This window comes from Protopterus annectens, chromosome 6.part0 (assembly GCF_019279795.1).
Source record: "Protopterus annectens isolate FY-2018-M chromosome 6.part0, PAN1.0, whole genome shotgun sequence".
In the NCBI taxonomy this organism is placed as follows: Eukaryota; Metazoa; Chordata; order Ceratodontiformes; family Protopteridae; genus Protopterus; species Protopterus annectens.
Genome location: NC_056737.1, coordinates 161,064,539 through 161,084,245, shown reverse-complemented (window position 1 = coordinate 161,084,245; position 19,707 = coordinate 161,064,539). Strand labels below are relative to the sequence as shown.

The 19,707-nt window shown below is 39.1% G+C and overlaps 1 protein-coding gene across 1 annotated transcript in view; it reads left to right on the top strand.

Moving 5' to 3' along the window:
• LOC122803780 (echinoderm microtubule-associated protein-like 5) overlaps nt 1-19,707 on the top strand; it is a 3,919,718-nt gene that overhangs the window by 1,143,248 nt on the left and 2,756,763 nt on the right. The window lies entirely within an intron of this gene.

Genomic DNA, 19,707 nt, shown 5'->3' with positions numbered 1-19,707 from the left:
ACATACTCTTGTTTTATATCTAGCATCTAGGTCTTCCTGCCACCCACATATATAATCTGTGTCCCACAAAACATCATGCTGCAGATGTTGAAAACTGCTCTAATTAAACTGCTCCAAAGCAAACCAAACCAAAATATACCTCTAACGTCCATCCAATATCCATCCCCCAATCCTGGGCAAAATTCTTGAAAAGATTGTCTACATCCAGCTCTCCCTCTATTTCCAGTAGTGACATCTGCTGTCCTCCAAATGACATGGATTCTAGCCTGCATCAAGTACTGTGACAGCACTTTGTTTCCTAACTGATGGCTTCATGCTAAGCTCTGATAGTGGACTCCTTACAAGTGCCCTATTTATAGACCCAAAAAAGGCATTTAAACTCGGTGACCACTATATTTTCCAAAACAAACTATTGAAATTGATATCAGTCCAGATGTTGATCCCTGGTTGAAAAAGCTTCCTGAATGACAGACACTTCAGAGTTAAAATAGGAAGGTGTAACAAAAGGATCCATTCTTGCCCCCGCCTCTTCTGCATGTTCATTAACAAACTTCCTTGTGACCTCCTCCATCTCTCACTTATCTTGTATGCTGATTACATGGTCATTTACCGATCAGTTCACTCTCACACCAACATTCAATGGTAACTCCAGTCAAACTTTCATGAACTCCACCAATGGGTTATAAGCCATAAACTACTTCTCAACCCCAACTTCCCAACTGTGTTTTTTGGAACTCCACAGAACGTTCATCAAGGACCTAACTCTATAACTATCTTTGACCTACACAACTATTCCATACAGAAAACCTCTGCCTTCAAATACCTAGGACTGTGGCTTCATCAGTCACTAAACTTCCATTTTCTCATAGACAAAGTGTGAGCCAAAAACGCTCACTGCTCTTCTGGGCCAAAAATATTTCTCCTTTTTTATCCCAACCAGCCAAAGCGGCCATTGGTAAATGAGTCCTCCTCTGTCAACTTGAATATGGGCTCGCAGTTTTTGCTTCTGACTCCAAGAAAAACATTGCCACACTCTAGAATATTTCCAGTAGCATCTGCTGATTTATTACAAACTTGCCTTTGTATGAGCATCACCCTAAGCAATCCAAATGGCTACTCATAAAACAAAGATCTAACCTACTTTTAGTATTCTAGCTCTGCAATCTACTTAATTTTAGGATAATAGCTCTACAAACTATTTAATATTCACACATTTACTCCCCTTGCAGCTAGACATCTTAAAAAAACTCCCCATGCATCCTCTGCCAATACACACAGGCATAACAACTCTCATTACCCATTGAAACAAATTCAACAACACTGCACATGCTTTTTTTTTCTCAAGTACCTACTCGTTGGCAAACTCTTCCCTTCGACATTAAGGAAATCAGTACTTATTCCAAATTCAATGCAATTCAAAAAGCACTTCTTCCTCCAAGTCAAATGTTCCTGTTTCAACACAGGACATACCACCTAACCTGTTTTCTTTCCAAGACTCTTCTCCTCTCTCAAGAGTCACTAAGACTGACCCACTTTAGAAACTAATGTTTATTTTGTACATTACACTCTACTTGATTGTGCATTGCATTGTACTTGTTCGCTATAATGTATATACACATGTTTTATATATAATTAGTCTGAACTACTCTGTTATTGCTTACATTTCTGTAATTTTTTTTGCTTGTGAAATGTTTGGTACTTCACCCAGGCTGACTATAAAATTGGTCGGTATCAATTAGTGCACCACCCTGGTAAACAAATACACACACACACAGACAAACACACACACACACACACACACACACACACATAAAAACAAAGAAACCATTATGGACATTCCAGTTGCTGCATGTGTTGGTCTTGTACATACCAAAGGGCGCATAATACTTTTTGTTGGGTCTGATGTGGGTCGAGTACAGCGGTATGGTAACTTCTCTGGACCTAGATGCCATATACTTACCTATAAGTCAATCAACATAGAAGTATTTTCTTACTACATTAGACACATGTTGGTCAAAGACTAGATTACTAACTACATGATTTCAAAGATCCCAGAGTAGTGAATCAACCTTTGGGGTGTTTTATTGATGACATAGTTACCAGGGCTGGCCAACTTCCCAAAAGATGCTATAATGCATTTCGCTGTACTAAATTTTAAGCCATGGCTTTGGCACCAAGCATTCATCTGTGTTAGACCTTCTTGAAGGGTGTTCTCATCTTGGAGGGATTCAGTGACTGCTCCCATTTTGCAGTCATCTACAACCTTGGTCAGCCAGAAGCCTTTGACATTGACTTTGGCTTCCGAGAAGTAGATGCTAGACAAAAGTGCACAGTACTATGAGGTATTCCATTGGTGACAAGCCTCTTTGTAGAGGTGAACCAGCCAATGCTAACCTCTTGGGTCCTATCCATGTGCCAGCTAGCTATCCAGTGTGTTATAAAGGGGTTTATGCCTAGTTCTGTAAGTTTGCTGACAATGCCTGAGTGGGTTGTTGTATCAAATGCTTTAGTCAGATCTAGGTAGGTAGCATGCACCATTTTCCCCTCATCCATTGCTTTAGTGACCTTTTCAAAGAAGTTAACCAGGCTCAGTAAGCATGACCTTCCTTTGACAAAGCCACACTGGGATGGATCCATTATTTGGAAGTCTCCTATGCCCTTTGTGATAACTTCCATGATAATTCTTTATTCTTTCCTTGGCTTTGCAAATATGACTGGTCAGACTAATTTGTAATTTCTAGGATCTGTTACAGGTCCTCCATTTTGAAGGGGGATGACCATCAAAGTCCTCCACTGCCAAGGCAGTGATAACATGGGCCCTGATAAGTTTGTATTTGAAACTGTTCAGGAGGCATCCCAGGATGTTACTGCACCCTTTGAAGCTGTGTCCTTGGCTTTAATTAGCACAGCCAGTACATGTTCCTTAGTTATAGATGGAAGGGTTATGTTTGAAGTTATTTCTTGGGGGATGGTTGGGTGTGAGACAGAGGTAAAGGTGGAACTGAATTTGTCTACTAACAAGTTCACTATATCCCCAGGTTTGGTGAATGTGGCACCATTAACCACCAGTTCAACACATTGCTGTTTACTGCCCTTGAGGTTTCTGACGTAGCTGAAGAAGGTCTTTTGGCTAACTTTCACCTGAGGCTAGCCTAACCTCATAGTTGGCTTTGTTTGACATAATAGCCTTTTTAGTTGCCTGGGTAGTTTGATGAGAGAGTTGTTATCTTTATGGAAATTACCCTTCCTGATGTTTGCCATAGTTTTTTTTCCCTTTTGTTGTATATCCTGTTTAATTTGTAATGCTACCAGGGCAGTTTATTTCTGGGGCTAGTTCTGGGTTTACTTCTGATAGGTACAGCAGCCTCTATACAGCCATTGACATGATTGTACAGAGTTTCTGAACGCAATTATACCTAGGCTGCTGTGTTGTGGGGGGTTGAAGGGGCATTGAATTTTGACAAACCATCACTTAATAAAAGGTAATTTGCCTTGGAATAATCCCTAACTGCTAGTGGTTTTAGTGGGGTTACAAAGTTGATTTTGATTTTGAAGGAGGCATTTTTATGGTCAGACCTTACCAGGGAGGATGAGACATGGGGGGGGGGGGGTGTAGTGTTCTCTCATATTTGTGACTTCGAGGTCCAACATGTGGAGCTCCTAGTGGGCGTATTCACTGTTTGGTCAAGAGTATTTGCATTTACGAAGTCCAGGAATCTCAGTAACTGTAGATTTGAGACCGTATAGAATTCCCATTCTGGGGTAATTAAAGTTTCCCATGAGTAAGGTGTTATGTTGGTTGGTAAGTGTGTCCAGTATGTCCAGATATGCATTGTGAACTTCTTGGGTCATGGTGGATGATCTATAGCTGGCTAGGATATGATACGGGATTTTGTCTGTGGTAATCTGCATGTGGAGAAACTCCAGCACTTTGTCCTGTTTGACCAACCTAGAGGTATGCTTGTTATTGATACATATTAGGACACCTCCACCATTAGCCCTTGTCTGTGCAGCTACTGATCTAAAAGTGTGGAAGATGCTGAAACCTTGCACTGCCAGGGTACTCTCTGCTGCTTTAAACAGTGTTTCGATAACTGCACAGATGTGTATTTTCTTGAGTGAGAGGAATACTTGGAGGGAGTGTAGTTTTTTATTTAGGTTCCTGGCATTGAGCAATAACACCTTGAGGTTCTGTTGAGTTGATTTTTACTATGTTGGTTTGTCAATTTGGCATTCACTAAAAAAGGCACTACAGGATGGATAAAGTTTTAGCCAGTATTCGAAAACCTAGAGGGAGCAGGTGACGACAGTCCTTGGCAAAACAATGTGGTCTATTAACTATGTCCTCCCCAGCTCACAAATATTAGATCCTTGTAGAATGACAACAGAAAGACTTTCATTTGTTAAAATCAATCATCTTCTGCTCATATTGTGGCATCATTCTTGGTGATGGTAAGATTCTGCTCAGTGCCAAGCTCATAACAAGCCTGAGACACACAGTTTGAGTGTTCCATAATCTCCCTCATTCTCTCTCTCTCTTTTTATATACCACAGGAAAGATGTCTTAGGTCATTTACACCTACATGGACTAGGCCAGAATCATATTGGAACCTGTGGTGTAATGACTTGAATATGTGCATGATTTGGCAGATCCTGGCTCCAGATGAGCAACTAACTGTTATCTTTTTTTGATCAACCTAGTTAGAGGGAGATCAGTATGTCTTACAATGGAGCCCTCTGTGGTGAGAGTCCTGGGAAGTGTGATTTCTTGCCTTAGGAGCTTAGTGTTTGGGGCTCCATTGATAATGACTGTATGTGTGGTGTTAAATGTTGTTTTTCGTGAGTGTCTTTGGGTTTCCTGAGGCATAGCTTTGCCAACAGGCAGTCTAGGCAATCTTTTTTATTTAGGAAGATTGCTTTTTAAGTGTTTCAGCATATGTTACTCTATATGTGTGTGTTGTGTGCTATGTGGGGTGGGTGTCTTGTGTGCGATTTCAACAACCTGATGTTGGAGACCTGCGGTGTCATTGTGTAAGTACATCTCTCGCATACTGTCTCTTTCATTAAGGATTAAGTGGTGTTGGTTAACATGAGGCAATTGTTACATTGTCTCAAGATGGCCATTTCCACCAAGCTGGCTACAGAGAATTTAGGAAATTGCATATCCATGCTGTCCAGTCCTTTGATTGGTGAGCTACAAGGGGTGGTGTATTGGACTTAGAAAGTTATTAAGGGTGCTTTGTTGGTGCAGACTAGTAAGGGTAATTTATTGGTGCAGGTTATGCTAAACACAGTAGAACAGAACCACAAATTCAATGCCACCACAAACCAAGTAAACAACTAGCTGGAAATCTGTTGTTGAAGGTGATTTCAAGACAGTCTTACAGCAGCAGTGGTATGAGGAAGAGGAATTTTTGGTAAAACACAGTGAAGTGCAAAGTAAAAGCAGGAAACAGTAGCAATCATTCAAAATAACTTAAGCAAGTGCGATTTAGTAATCAAAAATGCTTAGTTTTGGCTTGATAGCATACGAGTAAAAAACACTTCTGGAATATAGGCTTTGACCCCAAGCTTTGCTGGGAAAATGAGCAGGAGGCAATATGTAGTAAAGGAAGTTTTCTTAAGAGCAATACTGATTTGCTGGTTGGGCACTCAGTATTGTGGCTTTGGGGAAAATAGTGGGTGAGAAGACTACTTAAATAGCTTAAACAACAGATAATAGCAATGAAAGAAGGGAGGGAGGTACTTTGGAAATCAGATTATCATAAGGGGTGGAGGCCAGAAGCATGGCCTTAACAGGAAAAGGGTAGGAGGGTTGGCAAAAAATTCAAGGTTAGCTCGAGAAGAATCCAGTCAAAAAAATCCAGTATTGGAGCTCTTTCAGAAAGTTTAGCTTAATGTCTCAGTGGGGAGTGAAGCAGACAGAAAGAACAGAAAGGCACTGGAATGCAGCTTGTCTGAGCTACAGACCAGTGACCCCAGGCAGGTTAGACTCTTAAACTTTAGCTTAATGTCTGTGTGGGGAGTGGGGCAGACACAAAGAAAAGGGAAACAGAAGGCACCAGAATGCAACTTTAAGCAGATAAATGATAAGCAGATTATAAAACTCTAGGAGCAAAACTGGAATATCAGCACTGAAGCACAAATGCTGGAGCAGAAAAAAAATATTTATTTATTTATTTGTTACCTTTTGTTTACTAGGATGGTCCAAATGGGCACTCAGATCCATTTTCAGAGGAGGCCCGGGGAGAAAAGCTCCATTGGAGTTACAAAAAAATTACAAAAATGACAAAGAATTTATAGAGAAAAAAAAGAGTTACTTAACAGTAGAAATGGGGTTTTAGAATCATCCAGCAGGCAATACAGTCAAGGCAGATGTTAATACAGTTTGATTTCTGTAGGAGTGTTATACAGTAATAAGCAGGTTTCATTTACATACACAGCAATGTACACTAGTGCTATAATTGGGGCTGAAGCCATGCATTGTTTGGAGGTAGTACATTATTGTCTGAAATGAAGGGGAGTAATTGCATAGAGATACTTTTTTCAATGACTTTTGAGAGTGGAGCTAGAATAGCTACAGATCTATAGCTGATAATATCTGTGGATGTATTTTCCTGGTTGTTGTTGTGTCTTTCGGCTTTTCCCGGTTAGGGGTTGCCACAGTGGAACTCCGGTCCGCTAATGATTGGTAGTTGATTTTTACATGCCGAGTTACCAGCCTTGATGCACAGCCTTCAACGAAGGTATGCCCATTCACACATGTCTCCACGCAGAAGACGCTGTAGCTGAGAATCAAACCGGACAGCGTCTTACTGTGAGGCGACAATGCTACCGCAGCACCACCACCGCGGGTCTGATGTATTTTCTTGTGTAAAGCAAAAATACAGGATTTTTCTGTAGGTTAGGAGCACTGCTTTTTTAATGGATTGGTTAATTAATATAGAAATTAGGTAGGCCAGAGTATCTTCTGCTATTTTAATGTATTCTCCTGGTAGGCTACTATCTGAACAACAGTGGTTTCAGGTTTAGAAGTATTTTTTATGGAGGAGATGGAGATGAGTTCCAGATAGAATATTTTATGGTGAAGTGTTGGTTTAGAAGAAGGTTGTGTGGTAGTGGATGTTGAAAGATTTAGAATATAGGTTACTGAGGTGATGAAGTGCGAATTGAATTGTAAGGCCAAGTTGTTTGACTGAGTTGACTGAGGGACAGCAGAGGGGCTAGGTTGAGTGACTTGGCCTGGATTTAGTAGTTGGTAGGCAGAAGACCGTTAAGACTTTGGGTTTTTTTTAGGTTTGAAGACTGGTGTAGTATGGTTTATTGTCAAATATGATCTTTTATTTGGTGTTAGTTCTGTGGTATTTACATTTTATAGTTTAGATCCCATGCTTTATCCCTCTGGTTCATAAGTTGTTTGATTGTCTGGGGAGCCATGTTGCTGGATTTGCTTTGATTCTTTTGGTTCTTGTAGGGACATGTACATTTGGAATACTGAAGAAAGTGTTCTTGAATATATAGGGAGACAGTTGGTACTTCGCTCCAGTTTATTAATTTTAAATTTGAGTTGAAGGCATTTTTTGGAATGAGGACAGCTTGTGAGTGTGGTTGTAGTGGTGGAATTTCTGGATGTTGTGGTTGTGTCTTATTGCGAAGGTAGGGCGGTGGCCTCTTTGTGTGCCCAGGAGAGCACAAGAGGAGATAATTTTGTTTGAGAGTTAGTGAGGATTTTTCTAAGGTGGATTTTCTGTCAGAATGCTTGTTGTACCTAGTTGGGGGATGTAATAAACTGGGTTAGCACATATACGTTTATTGCATTATTAGAGGGTTCATTGCTTATCTGCCAGTTAATATTTAAATCACCAGTTATGATAGTTTCCTGCGGAATATTTGTGGAAGCTCAGGAGAAGAATTATTCTGTCAGTTTAATTTCTCCAAGTAATACTATGATGAAAATGGACCCCATTCCTAGTTAGGTATGATAAAAGTTCATACAATTAGTATTGTTTCAGTCTTGGATTTTAACCAAAAGTGCTCTTCTCAGCACCTGCAGTATGCCTATATTTGACTCCTTCTGCAGTTCATATGGAGTTATATGTATTGATAGCATGTCTAAATACAGCTGTAGATTCCTTTTTATCAGACCTTTTGCTACTACTACTATTGGAACTTCTGGGTGTGGTATTTTTTGTACTTTGTGTTTCTCTGTCATAAGACACTGTAACCACTGGGCGTAGCAGCTTAAGTGATCAATGTTATTTTTGTCGTTTTTTTTTCCCTAGGCTACTGTATGTTTTTTACATCTGTTTTTTCAACTGTTAGTAATGGGTGATCCCATGAGATGCAAACTTCATCATTCTCTGCAATGCTTTGTGGTTCACGTTTACAGTGCTTCTTAACTACTTCAGTATTGTTGTGTTTGCAGAATCCCCAGTGCAACAGTTGTGAGTGTGTCACATCCAGCAACAAGATGTGCATCTGTTGCCAGTTCTTTTTTTTTTTTATATAGAACTTGCATTTGAATGTTTCTCCCACATGTTCAGTGGACTTTGTAAACCAGTGTCTGCACATACTTCACTGTCCTCGGCCACCATTATTAACCTTTTAACTTTTGGTTTCAGTCCTGTCTCTGTAACCATTGCTATGTGAAATTGTGATCAACATGAGGTTGTTCCAGATTTGGGAAAAATGACTTACGAGATGGCTGCATATTGAATAACAGCTTAATTTCAGCTCCCCCAGTGTGAAAACAGAAACTCAGGAGAGAGAGCCAGTGAACTTTTTTTTGGAAGAGGGTAAATTTCAGTAACTGGCTAGTAAGTGCACTGCCTCGATTCCAGCAAAAAGAAATTCAGAGAACCTGAAAAAAAAAAAAATCAACCAAAAAAAGGTGAGGAAAAAACACTGACTGAGAATAATTCTGCAGCTGTTCAGCAAAAAGCAGTGGCTGCCTCCATTACTTTGCCATTTTCCCCACTGTAGTGCAATCTCGGAGTTGGTATATTTAGTTAGGAGGGGTGTGGGGGACACAGCCCCCCATTTTGGGGGATGTGAGGGTGAACCCCCCAGTTTGTTTTGTTTGTTGTGTTTTTTTTCTTTTATTGAGCCAAGAGATCTCTTTCCCAGGGAAAGAAATTGGTTATTGGTTATATGCCCTTTCGCTCTTTTAAATATTCATTGTTTTCAGTTCGATGAAGATGCATTTGAGATTTTGCATCTTCAGTGATATAATAGGGATCCTCTTATACATGTGTAAGCATTCTTTTATCCATGAATGTAAGATGCTGTCGAATGCATTTTTGTAATCTATCCATGTGATATTTAGATTCTTCCCTTTTTTCTTCTTCTTCTTTCGGCTTTTCCTGGTTAGGGGTCGCCACAGCAGATCATCTGTCCACTCATGATTGACAGTGGAGTTTTACGGTGTCGAGTTGCTAGCCGGGCGCCCAACCTTCCACAGAAGGCACACACATGCACACACTCACACCTAGGGCCAATTTAGAGTGTCCAATTCACCTACTGCATGTCTTTGGGATGTGGGAGGAAACCGGAGCACCCGGAGGAAACCCACACGACCACAGGGAGGACATGCAGACTCTGCACAGAAGGCACCCCAGCTGAGAATCGAACCGGAGAACCTCTTGCTGTGAGGCGGCAATGCTAACCACTGCACCAACGTGGCCACCCAAGATTCTTCCCCTTTTTACAATGCTCTATTGTGGTTTTATTTAGCAAAACATGATCCTTTGTTTCATATGACTTTATATTGTTACCCTTTTTTCTACTGCCATAATTGAGTTTTTCCTATATGACTATAAACTCTGGCAGCATAATTTCCATTATATAGTTTGTATATCATTAGAAGGCAAGTTATACGTCTATAGTTTTAGGATGATTTGCAGGTTCATTTTTAAGTAGGAGTATCATTTTTCCTGTTGTTAACCAAGTTAGCGTCCATTTAAGATGCGCATATTAAATGATCCTTACTCAGGGATAAGCCTTTGTGCAAAGATGTTAATATTTTTAGACAAAAGTTAGGTACTGCATGTGAGCCCTGAGTCTTCCAATTAGGAGTCTTTCTTAGCTTTATTATAATTAATCTGTTACTTCATCCTATTTCATATCCTCTACATTAGAACTCCTTAATGTTTTTTTTTCTACCCATTCAGCATTTTTATTATGTTTCACAGGGTCTTCATAAATATTTCTCCAAAAGGTGTCTATTTATTCTCTTTTGGTGGTGTTTCTATTGCTTTTGTTTCCAAGTTCTGTATAAAACTTCTTTGGGTCATTGATGAATTGCTTATTTGATATTTTTTCTTTTATATTTACCTGCATATATTTTAAGTGTTTTTTTTTGTTTTTTTGCCTGTGCTGATATTTTTACTTTATTGTTTGCAGTAGTGTAGGATAAATCCTGGTTTGTTTTGATACTGTGCATTGCTTGTTTTGATAATGTGCATTGCTTTTACCATTTTTATCTCTCTAAGTATTTTTAATGATGTGTTCCCTCTTCTATAGTCTTCTAATAGGGTCTATATTATATCCTCGAATGCTTAAAAAAGCGAACGCTGATTGATCGAACTTATTTTCGCGAAACTGCAAAATATCGAAGCAGCAGAAACTCAAATTTTTTCCTAGGGAAAGAATTCGGTTGTCCGTTTCTGTTGCTTCGGTATTTTCAGTGTTATGGTGGAAAGTTACAGGTCGGATTCAGGTAAGTGTGCGATTGTGTGGATGTGAGAGTTAGGGTGATTTAGGTGAGTTAGGGTTAGGGCTCGGGTTAGGTGTGTGTGGGATTGAGTGAACATGAGGGTTAGGGCAGATTTAAGTGAGTTAGGGTTAGGGAGCGGGTGAGGTGAGTATGCGATAGTGACGGACCTTAGGGTTAGGGTTTGAGTTAAGGTAAGTGGGTAGTTAGTGATGTGTGCATAGTTTGGTGTAGGGTTAGGTATCAGATTTTAGGTGTATGTGTGTGGATTTCTGTTTGTTTGGTGCGCTTGTGTTGTGTGTATGTGTTTTGGATCAGCGATTTTTTTCCCTGGGATTAAAATCGCTGATCTGACAGTTCGAGATTGTAAGCTTTCGCTTAAATTAGGTCGATCAATCAGCGTTCGCTTTTTTAAGCGTTCGATGATATAATATAGACCCTTCTAATAGTGATACTTCTTGTTTTAATTGCTTTATATATTTTTTTCTACTCAGTGGTTCCATAGGGACAATTTGTTTCTTCCCTTCCTTTCCCTTATTGCTCTATGTTTTTGTGGTAACACTGTAGCTGTTATTAATGTAACTGCACAGTGATACATCCTATTTATTTCTATGTCACAAGAATTTCTGTTAATAGTCCTAACTACTGTGTTCATCTGTTTTGACAGACTTCTATTGTTTTGGGTCTTATTTACTTTCTGTAGTCTATTCCTTTCACCAATCTTAATATGGCTTTCCATCTCTATTGAATGAAGCCGCTCTTTTTTCCTGTGAGTATTCTACAGAAAGTTCTAGAACATCTTCTTGTGCCATATCCTCTTCAGAAGCACCCTGCTTCATCTGCTGCTCCTTTATATGGGAACACATTGGCCTATCACTTCTAAACATTGCCTGCATCAGAGTTGCCACTGTTTCCTGCTCCCTAACTTGCTGTGCAACTTCAACTGAACTTTTGTACCAGTTTCCTACAGTGGAGAATACTCCAGAGCATTACCTTGTGACAATTTTTAAGATGCCTCCCACTCCACCTGCTACTCCTTAATTTGGGGACTCATTGTTCCATTATACTGTTGTCATTACTTTTGCTGGATTTTCTGCAATACATCCTCCATAAATAATCCATAACTTCCATTTCTGTTTGTTCAACTTGTTCCTTACATAATTCTGTTTTTCCTTTCTTCTTGTTTTCTTATTTATTTATTTATTTATTTATTTTGTATTGTGAAATTTTCCATGTTTGGGTGCTTTTGTCTGTATATCTTTGGTGCTGCTTTTTTGTATTGATTACGTTTGCTTTCTTGTTTGCATAAATACTACACCATACCACATCTCTTTTTCTTTGTCATATCCATACTTCTTCTTCAGATACCTCCCACTGCACTTCCTGCTTCTTAATCTGGGAACTCATTGTTCCATCATGCTGTGATATTACATGTGCTAGATTTTCTAGACTAAATCCTTCGCTTTGCAGATAATCCATGACTTCAGTTTCTACTTGTTTAACTTCTTCCTTACTAACCCTCCTTTCTTCTTACCCTATTTGTTTTCTTATTTTTGTATTCTGAAACGTTCAATGTCTGGGTGACTCTGTCTTTATTTCTCTTCATAGGTTCATAGGTGTTTACTAGGCTAATGACCACAAGGGTTTTTTAAACCTAGCCATGCATCCCAAATCTCTGACAAGTTCTGATACCCTTGATAGTGTAAGCATGGGCCTGGGATATGAACCATTTACAGGTTACCTGTTTCCATTAGTGACATAGGTGCTAAACCAGGGATGAATTTCCGGTTTCCCATCCAATTGTCCAAGTTGCACTTGAATTGGGTTAGGGAGGAACTCTGCTTCACATGGATAGCGAGCATGTTCCATAGATGCTGTAGTCTCTGGGATATATACCTGTCTCTCCAGCAGGTCCGATTTATATCACAGGCAAGGTTTAAGTCTTTAGAACAGGTAATTCTGGTGCTGTTTGTTTTGTGGATATGCAGGAGGTCCATCAGAGTGGGATCTGACAATGCCCTGTATGCACTGGTACTGACTTTTTACATTGATTAGTTATGCTTTCTGAGTTGCATAAATATTGCACCATACCAGATGTTTTTTCTTTCCCATGTCCATATGTCTTCTTCAGATGCCTCCCACTCCACTTCCTGCTCCTTAATGTGGGAACTTAATGTTCCATCATGCTGAGATATTACATGTGCTGAATTTTCTACACCAAATCCTTCACTTTGCAGATAATCCAAGTCTTCAGTTTTTATTTGTTTAACTCATCTTATGTTGTACATTTCCTCTTTGCTTTCTTATTTTTATTTTTTGTATAGTGAATTTTTCCATATTTATTTTACTTATTTTATTTTATATTTGTTGATCAGTAAAGTCTGGCTGGGCACAAAGGCCCCTTTTTAGTGGAGGCCTGGGCATGCTTTTGCCTGCATTTTTGTTCAGATATCTTTGGAAATGCTTTTTTGTATGGATTAGTTTGGCTTTCTCATCTGCATAAATATTGCACCATAGCAGATCTTTTGTTTTATTTGTCATGTCCATGTGTCTTTGTTTTGCTACTCAAAAATCTATGGGGTTTGTTGTTTATATTTTTGCACTTTTTTTTTCCAGGTAGCCCAATATTTTTGATGGATGTGTTGTATTAATGATTGCAGATTTTCATTTGAAGCTTTTGACAGTTTTCTTGTGCAACTATTTTTCTTTCCATTAATTTCTGTCTTATTCTTCCTGAATATCTTTTTTTCTGAACATTCTGGGCTACTTGCTTAATAGTAACAGTAAATAATTTTTCCTTATCTTCAGTAGTCTACTCTGTCATCTTTATGGCCTGTCAGTTTTTATGATGTTTGTTCGTATGTTTGATTGTACTTCTACAATATAGGGTCCATCTTCCCCTGAGTCTGACATAACCCCATTGTAAGAATGTTTCCTTGACCTGAGAATATTACAATGCCATTTTTTTCCAGCCCTGGCACAAGTGCATATACCAGGATTGTACACTTTTTTATACTGGGACCTGCGCACCCAGCTGTCTTCTTTATTTTTTAACTTACCTCTTTTTGTCATGTCCTATATAAAATATAGTTTATATATCAGTGTCATATTGCTGAGATTTTGTGAAAATAGTCTGCAATGTGAAGGTACTCACCAAGACCTGAGGATGACTTCAGTTCTAGCAATACTACTCTCCTTTTCTTGCTGATTTCAATATTTCTGGATTCATCTGCTATATTTCTTTTGTTCTATGGAGGAATGTAAATTCTTGTTACGCATATAAACTTGTATTTATTTAGTTTTAGAAGGGACATGAGGATTTCAAATGAGGAGTGAAGAGAGAATTTAAAGGAATTGTTATAAAGTATAGCAATACTACCTACATTTTCTGGTTCTGTCTTGTCTTAGAATATTATAACCTGGAGGGTAACATTTCCTTGTCTTTTAAATTTCACTTTAGCTGAGTTTCCGTAGCTACAGTGACATCTTGTGAATAGTGTGCTATCCAGGCATGGAAGTTTGCTAGTTTATTTCAAATGCTGTCAAGGTGTAGGCTGGATAATTTAGTGGGTTGAGACTAGCAGGACTGTGTGCTAGAAACTGTGGAATTTCATGTGTGGTGAGGGGGGAGCCATGGTTTGGGTGGATGTCAATGAGTGTAGGATGGGGCAGTTGTATTTGGATTTGATTCTGAGCCATAGTTTTAGGAGTATTTTAGGAGTATGGAATTTGGTGCTTGATGGTAGATCTTGAGTAGGCAAATGAACGTTTTAGGAATAATTCTGGAGAAACAGTGAAGTTAGTGTATGTGTGTGTGTGTGTGTGTGTGTGTGTGTGTGTGTGTGTGTGTGTGTGTGTGTGTGTGTGTGCGTGTGTGTGTATTGTTTTAAGCCTCTGAAAAGGGGCATGGGGTTGGTAGTGTGTTTTTGTGGATGTTGTACATCATAGAATGTTTGGTGTGGCAGTAGTATTGGAATTATGATTAAGTGGAAAGGAACATGGATAGGTTAGGATGTATGAAGAAATGGAGGAGGTATTGCAAGAAATGTTAGGGTGTGGGTGGAGTGATAATGATTAGGAGGAAAAGTAGCATGGTTGTGGAGGTTTGGGGAAGGTTAGGTGTATATAATGGGGAAATGATTATAGAAGTGAGGGGATTAAAGGAAACAAGGGTATTAAGGAAAAGTTTAGAGAGTGTTTATTGTGTAAGAAAGTGTAGTAAAGTGTAACTTACTGCTTTATTGTGCATGGATGTACACAGATTGAGGGTAGAGAGGATTAAGCAATACTGTGAGATGAAGTGGAACTGAGAGATATTAAAGAAGAAATGAGGGATAATAAATATTCTGTTTGTAATATATACAAGGAGATTGATGGGTTGAATGGAAGAGAGTTTTGTTAATAACTTCCATAGATCTACTGTCAAGGAAGAGTTTGAGTATGAGTAGATATAGTGCAAAGCAGTATGGGAAAGAGAAAAGCATTGGGAAAGATGCTAAAAGTTTGAAGTTGGGAAGAAATGAGTAGAGAGAAGTGTGATTCTGTGATAATAGTGAAGCATTGGGGAGAAATAGGGATTGGGTATCATGAGTGATAGATGTACATTGGTAGTATAATACTAGAGTAAGGTGAGGTGAGTGGGGCTTACCCGACCTCAGAGGCCCTTTATTGCAGAAAGCAATCAGTTTAGAGTTTGTATTCAGCAATTAACCTGGAGGCACAAAGAAAAAGCAGGGTTTGTTTCAATTACTGAATGCAGACACCAAGAAGGTAACAGCAGGAAGCAACTGGTTTACACAGTGTAATCTAATAATGAAGTGACTGGACAGTGACAGATCAGCTATGTAATCCTAGGAGAATAAGAACTATTCCTTTGGGGGATGTCACAACCACATTCCAGCAAAAAGCAGGTGTACAGTAACACAAGTCATCCCCTGTCAGCTGAACGGCCCTCCGGCACTTAGGGTACAAGACTCTGCATTCAGCAATACACATGTAAATATCCAGTTGGGGAAGTGTCTCAATCTGGGACAGAGGCTTACAGTTAGTATTTTCTTTTCTCCTTTTCCCTTGTACACTTGTCGTAGCTCTTCACTACCTTTGTAGGTAGTCCTCCTTTTCTTTACCTTTCTTAAAGAAAAAAAAAACAAAAAAAAAACTTTATAGTTAGAATCTTTGGAGTGTGTTCCTGTCATTGTAATTGCTTGATTGTTATTGTTTGATTAGTAGTTGTCAGAATATCTTCTTAAAATGTCGGAAAAAGATAAAAGCCCATTGGGGTTTAAAAAGTGTGGAAAATGTGGTTAGAAAATACCATTTTCTGATGCTCATATGCTTTGTTTGTACTGTTTTGGACCCCTTCATCTCCAGGAAAATTGTTTGATCTCTCATGCATTCAACCTAAGCGCCCTGGTTCAATGCAAAAATAAGTTAATGTTAGGGTTTACTTCTGTCCTACTTTAATGAGAGTTTATCTGGAGCTCCTAAAGAAAAATCTAAGAAAGTTTCTCCTGCTTCTCAAAGCGCCTCCACTGCTTCTTCTAAGTCCTTGGAAAAGTCTTTGAAAAGGTCTCTTATGGATCCATCTATTGTCTTGGATCCTAAGAAGAAAAGACCGAAATTTATGTATCCAACTTCATCCTTGGATCTGAGAAATATAAAGAAACAATCCTTGGATCAGACTCTCTTTAGTTCCAACAAGCCTTAAAATTAAACTTACATCGGATCAGACCCCCTCAGATCCGATACATAGATCTGAAGATGTAGTAGCTTTAGCCAGAACAAAGTATTCCTCTTCAGTCGACCCAGTGGCCTCTAGAGTTCTTTCCCCCTTCTTAGAGAGGCCAAAATCTCTTTTAGGATTTTCCATTCGCTCTTTCTGAAGCCTTACGGAAGACAATGTGGTGAGATTAGTGACAAAAATTCTGTCAGCGCAGAGCCAGTCAATGTTCCTTCAGGCTCCTATCCCTTTGGGTCAGGAGATCAGTACTTGCAATACTCCACCATTACCAGTTCCTCATCTGACTCATTTCAAGGTCTCAGAGTCCTTGGATCCAAGTCGTCCAGGCCCATCTCTTCAGATCCAAAAATTCCTTTGCCCTGGGATCTAAGGCTTGCTCTGAGCTCTTTGGTTCAGTTGGATCCAGAGAGCTCTAGGAGCTGAGGTGCTTCATTTGACTCCAAGCGTTTCGGAGCCATCTCTACACTTTGGAGCCTTGGCAGTGGTCAGTTTGGCTCTGACTTCAGCCTTGGGTGGACTGTCCTCAGGAAAGGAAGGGACTATGGATCAGAGACTGGTTGTCTCAGATCCAGGGTCCTATCCCTCACAGGGGAGGTCCACCTTTGCTGTTATGGAAAGAGCCTTGTATGCCCCCATGACTCAGATGGCACCTAACCCATTGGATCCTCTGTCTACATCTATCCTGTGTCTGGAATCTCAACTTTCCTCTCCACAAGGATAGCCAGGACCGAAACCCCAGGCTCCCTATCAGAGTATCTCCACTTCTTCTGACATCTCCCCAGAGTATCCTGTTGAGGAGGTCCTTAAGAAGAGAACATGCAAGAAGAAGCATTTAGATTCCCCTGAATCTGTCACCAAAGATACAGATTTTGATGAGGGCGAAGGGTCCCCATGATCACCTTCTGATGATGTCTCATTCGGAGACATCCTGGAGATCCTAGCACAGAGAGATGGCTGGAAGCCCAGTAACCCTTCATTGGAGCAATCTGTACTCCTGGAGGCGTTTGTTACTGACCCATCTACCTCCTGGGTAACTCCACCCACTGATGAACTCATTAACTTGAGCTTGTGGCTGGCATGGCAGGATCCAGACACCACTGAGCCAGTCCCCAGGAAGCTGGATAAAATCATGACAGCACCAAAGGATAAGCAGTTTTGGTCCAAGGGTGTACTTGTTGTTGCCATGGTCATGGCAGTGGCCACTGAGAAGGAACTTATGGAGGAAAGTTCCTGAATTCATCCCCAAACAAGGAGTCTTGGGTGAAGGACAGATTTGGGAAGCATGTCTGTGCTTCAGTGACCTTTATCTTAAGGTCAGTGAATTATTTGGCACATTTCATGAGACTACAGAGGGACCTGATTAAGGAACTATCAGATACCCACTTAGGATCCGTTTCTGAAGGATTCCAAGATGGCCGCAGACTAGTCTAGTCCTTACTCTCTGAGCTCCTCACAGCTATTTAACTTTTGTTTTTTTTTTACAACTTTATATCAACCTTTTTCCTCAAATCTTTATACTAAAAGATTTTATAAATCTTTTTCTACGCATTTGGATTATTTTTTCTTCTGGACTTATTATCCTGGGATTTATTTTACCTCAGAACATTCTTGGTCTCTCTGCTGCTGGGACTCCTACTGCTCCAGTCTGTTCCTGGTTCCTGGTATCCTGTTGACTGCATTCCATTTCTGGGCATGGCTACAAAATCTGACTCCATGGAGACTCAGCCTACAAAGGCCAAATATACTTCAATGCTCTCTCCTGAAAAGATTCAGGTTCAAAAGACTGAAATCATCTAGACAACCTACAGAAACTATTAATGTAAGTAATAAAGATTTAAATGGCTCAAATTTCCTTTTAGAAGAACTAAAAATAGCATTAAAACCAATCCAAAGTGCTATACAAAACTTTTCAGAACAGTTTGCAGACTTTAGTAAATCTTTAAAGCAAATAAACAATAGTATTGTTACTATTGAAAATAAAATCTTAGCTTTGGAAGTTAAAACAGACTTATTGGAAAGTGACTTTAAATCTAGAGATAAAACTATTTCAGATTTACAAGCTAAAATATTGGATCTGGAAGCCAGGAGTCGAAGAAATAACATCATTATTCGTGGTTTACCTGAATCTTATGACAATAAAAACGTGTTATCTGTGACTAAAAATATCTTTGAAACACTGTTAAATTGTGAAGCTTCTTCAAAATCTATAATTGTAGAGAGAGCACACAGAGCACTGCGTACAAAGCAAGATTCTTCTACACCAAGGTTAATTTATACTAAGTTACTAAACTTTCAAGACACTTTCCAGATCCTAGAAACTGCTAAAACAAAGAAACAATTCATATGGAAGTCTCACAAACTATCATTTTCCCAAGATCTTCCTGCACAGATTAAATTAAATAGACAAAAACTTGCCCCCTATTGTGCTGACTTGATAAAAAGAGGGATTAGATTTCGAATGGCTTATCCTAATACCTTGTCTTTCACAGCTAATGACAAAAGATTTGTATGTTCAGATCCTAAAGATGCAAAAGACATTTTTCTTAAAACATTTAAAAAACTTCCTGACACTGTATCTTAATATTCTACTGTTAAAGAACTACAATAAGGTTTGATTTTTTCATTTCTTTACTCTGACAGTATTTGTGTTACATGATTTGTAATTCTGGTGTGACATAATTATATTAACTTAAGAACTTGTCATGTAATTTACACATGATAGATTTGGTGTGACAGTGTACAGTGACAGGATATATGCTTGTTAGATTTGTGTGGATTAATAGAAGCATTTAAATTGCTGTATTTACTTTTTTCTCTTTCTCTCACATATGCTTGCTGTGTAAATAGATAATATGTTAATTTTACTACAAGCTTTTGAGTTACAGCCTTCTGTGTAAGCTAAATGATTTTTGGAGGGAAAAACATTCCATCTCAACATTCTAGCAAGAAAATCTTCCCCTCAGAGTTCCAGCTGATGCTCTGCATGAACATGCACACTACAGTCTCTCTGAGATGGATGGTGATGTCATCATTTGTGAGGAAAGAAGGACAGTTTCAAATACACAAGTCTGCTTGTTTTCAACAAGTATTCAATAGCACTAACTTTTTAATAGATCTGGCTATTATTTAAAGTGTTTTCTCTTCATAAATGAAGGTTGCTTTTTAAATTTAAACAGATTCATGTCACATAATATATTCAGTGACTTTTAGTGTGTCTGCATGACTTCAAAGCAAGCTGCTACTTTCATAAAGCAGA